The sequence below is a fragment of the Colobus angolensis genome, unplaced genomic scaffold (genome assembly GCF_000951035.1).
Source record: "Colobus angolensis palliatus isolate OR3802 unplaced genomic scaffold, Cang.pa_1.0 Scaffold101, whole genome shotgun sequence".
NCBI lineage: Eukaryota > Metazoa > Chordata > Mammalia > Primates > Cercopithecidae > Colobus > Colobus angolensis.
The window spans coordinates 6,898,432-6,902,302 of record NW_012111031.1 but is presented as its reverse complement, the minus strand read 5'-3'; the positions used below and the strand labels follow the sequence as shown (position 1 = coordinate 6,902,302).

General features: G+C 45.0%; 1 protein-coding gene across 1 annotated transcript in view; it reads right to left on the bottom strand.

Annotated features, from left to right (window-relative positions):
- TPT1 (tumor protein, translationally-controlled 1) overlaps positions 1-926 on the bottom strand; it is a 23,608-nt gene extending 22,682 nt beyond the window's left edge. Inside the window, exon 1 of the mRNA XM_011940050.1 lies at positions 920-926. The gene's annotated coding sequence lies outside the window, so the exon portion shown is untranslated. The remainder of the gene's footprint in view (positions 1-919) is intronic.
- Between the last annotated feature and the right edge of the window lie 2,945 nt (positions 927-3,871).

Genomic DNA, 3,871 nt, shown 5'->3' with positions numbered 1-3,871 from the left:
CTGTCTCAAAAAAAAAAAAGTTTTTAAAAAGCATAAAAGACTTCCAAGACGAAAAAGTCTGAGAATTACTGGCCTACCATTATACAAGCCCTAAGTCAGGATCTGGAAATATGCAAAGAAATGAAAGGTTAAGGAATACACACTAGCCAGGTGCACACAAGCAGGGTGTACCGTCAGCTGATTCTTTTGAGCAATTAGTTTTTATTATATGGACCCAGTCTTATAACTGCTCGTGTTTCCCTTCTCCTTTTGACTGCTAGCAAGCTCAGAGCCAAATTTGGGCTTATTTCTGTTAACAGGATCTTACAGAATGCTTTTAAGTTACAGCTTACTCCTGGTTACACCCAATTTCACTACTTTCATTTCCCCTTTGTCCTGATTTGTTTTGCTTTTGTTTTGAGACAGGGTCTCCCTCTGTCACCCAGGCTGGAGTGCAGTGGGGTGATCTGGGCTCACTGCAACTTCTACCTCCCAGGCTCAAGCAATACTCCTACCTCAGGCTCTCAAGTAGCTGAGACTATAGGCATGCACCACCATGCCCAGCTAATTTTTTTTTTTTTTTTATAGGGACAGGGTTTTGCCATGTTGGCCAGGCTGGTCTCAAACTCCTGACCTCAAGTGATCCACTGGTCTCAGCCTCCCAAAGTGCTGGGATTACAGGCATGAGCCACCATGCCCGGCCTCAATTTTTATACTGAGGATTTTCCTCATATGTATTTTACTTGCTGTGTTATCAGGTGTACCTCTGTAAACCACATAAAATCCTTTTGGAAACAAGGCAGGACACAAAAAAGAAATACTTAGTGTGAGAACTCATGGAATTACAAATAAAATATTTCTTTTTTTTTTTTTTTTGAGACAGAGTCTCACTCTGTTGCCTAGGCTGGAGTGCAGTGGCACAATCTTGGCTCACTGCAACCTCCACCTCCCGGCTTCAAGCAATTTTAGTACCTCAGCCTCTCGAGTAGCCGGGACTACAGGCACACGCCACCATGCCCGGCTAATTTTTGTATTTTTAGTAGAGATGGGGTTTCACCATGTTGGCCATGTTGGTCTTGAACTCCTGGCCTCAGGTGATGCACCATCCTCAGCCTCCCAAAGTGTTGGGATTACAGCGTGAGCCACTGCACCTGGCCCAGATCTTTTTTAAAATGCACTCTTAAAACTTGAGAATATATAAAATACCATCCTTGCCTTTGATGAACTTAAAATCTATTGTCATACATGTAAATGGTTACCAGAAAGAACAGAATATGATAGATCACAAAGGTAGTACAAGCAAAGTCCATAGGAAGGGTTGCACCTTCTCCCCGGAGGCAAAGTTAAAATTAATGGAGGTACCAGGATTTAACATTTCTTTTGTAGAACTCTAGGAATTCAGGGAAAGCGAGGCTCATTCCTGCCTTAATGGGAGGTTTCAGGGGAAGAGAGGCTCATTTCTGCCTTTACTGGGGGTTTCAAACTTGAGTAGAAAACACTGTAATTGGAAAATGGCTTGAAGACTAATTGAAAACATCAGCATATTACCAATTCTGAGATGCATGTTTTTCACATTTTATGATTCCTCATTTTGGGATGCATCTTATGGCATGCCATGATTACTTGTCAGAAGTTTTTTCTAAGTGTTACATAAAATAATGATGCTTCTTATGATTGATGATGTCTTAGATTAGATGAAAACCATTATTAATTATTATTATTATTTTATTTTGAGACGGAGTCCTGCTGTGTCACCCAGGCTTGAGTGCAGTGGTATGATCTCGGCTCACTGCAACCTCCGCCTCCCTGGTTCAAAGGATTCTCTTGCCTCAGCCTCCTGAATAGCTGGGATTACAGGCATACACCACCATGCCTGGATAATTTTTTTGTATTTTTGGTAGAGACAAGGTATCGCCTTGTTGGCCTGGCTGGTTTCGAACTCCTGACCTCAAGTGTTCCACCAGCCTCAGCCTCCCTAAGTGCTGGGATTACAGGTGTGAGCCACCGTGCCCAGTCTTATTATGATTATTGTTATTATTATTATTATTTTGAGACACAGTCTCGCTCTGTCACCCAGGCTGGAGTACAGTGGCGCAATCTCAGCTCACTGCAACCTTTGCCTCCTGGGTTCAAGCGATTCTCCTGCCTCAGTCTCCTGAGTAGCTGCGATTATAGGCATGCGCCACCATACCTGGCTGACTTTTGTATTTTAGTGGAGACGGGGTTTCACCGTGTTGGTCAGGCTGGTCTTGAACTCCTGACTTCCCCATCCACCCGCCTCGGCCTCCCAAAGTGCTGGGATTACAGATGGGAGCCACCGTGCCCAGTCTTATTATGATTATTGTTATTATTATTATTATTTTGAGACACAGTCTCGCTCTGTCACCCAGGCTGGAGTACAGTGGCGCAATCTCAGCTCACTGCAACCTTTGCCTCCTGGGTTCAAGCGATTCTCCTGCCTCAGTCTCCTGAGTAGCTGGACCACAGACACTCACCTTACCTGGCTGACTTTTGTATATTTTGTAGAGAAGAGGTTTCACCGAGCTCAAGTGATTCTCCCACCTTGGCCTCCAAAAGCACTGGGATTACAGGTGTGAGCCACCGTGCCCAGTCTTATTATGATTATTGTTATTATTATTATTATTTTGAGACACAGTCTCGCTCTGTCACCCAGGCTGGAGTACAGTGGCGCAATCTCAGCTCACTGCAACCTTTGCCTCCTGGGTTCAAGCGATTCTCCTGCCTCAGGCCGATTTTGGTATTTTTGGTAGAGACAAGGTATCGCCTTGTTGGCCTGGCTGGTTTCGAACTCCTGACCTCAAGTGTTCCACCAGCCTCAGCCTCCCTAAGTGCTGGGATTACAGGTGTGAGCCACCGTGCCCAGTCTTATTATGATTATTGTTATTATTATTATTATTTTGAGACACAGTCTCGCTCTGTCACCCAGGCTGGAGTACAGTGGCGCAATCTCAGCTCACTGCAACCTTTGCCTCCTGGGTTCAAGCGATTCTCCTGCCTCAGTCTCCTGAGTAGCTGCGATTATAGGCATGCACCACCATACCTGGCTGACTTTTGTATTTTAGTGGAGACGGGGTTTCACCGTGTTGGTCAGGCTGGTCTTGAACTCCTGACTTCTCCATCCACCCGCCTCGGCCTCCCAAAGTGCTGGGATTACAGATGGGAGCCACCGTGCCCAGCCTAATTACCATTTTAATATGCCATATGTCTACCACAGTGGTTCTCATGGTGTGGTCTTTGAGATGACTGCAGCACTGTACAGCAGAATGTGGCCTACTGCAGATGAACGCTGTGTGGCTAACAGGCTGCTAGAAGACCATCACCTACTCAATGGAGAGAGCTGGGGACAGACTCATGGAAAGTAATGAAGCTCTCAGCTTCCAGTTCTGGGTTTTCATCCTCCACTTGCCTAAACCTCAAAGACTCTTCCCAGCTCCGGAACTGGGGGCTACCCTTGATAGAGCTTTATCTGGCCCCTGATGTATTCTCATCTCCCCAGCTATCTTGGCCTAGATCTGCAGAAATCCCTTTCTTTTTCCTTCTGTAAAGCAAAAGCTGAAAATTTTCAAAAACAACATGACCAGAGAACAAAAGAAAATCAAGTACAGAGAAAACACTATAGCATGAAAACAAACATGTATGGATTTTGCATGAATTTTAAAACAGATTTTACAACTTTCTTATCCTAATGGATGTAAGGTATACCCACAGGTTTGTTATGTCTAATGGAAATTTTAGGGCGCCTGCTCTTTCCCCTTAAAGCTATCAGGGTGGGGTACCAAGCTTACTCTTGGCCATGTAGATTTGGGTGGGCATGGAGAGAGGCATGCAGGAAAATTCAGGCCCTCCCCAAATCACCTTCCATGTTCAGTCT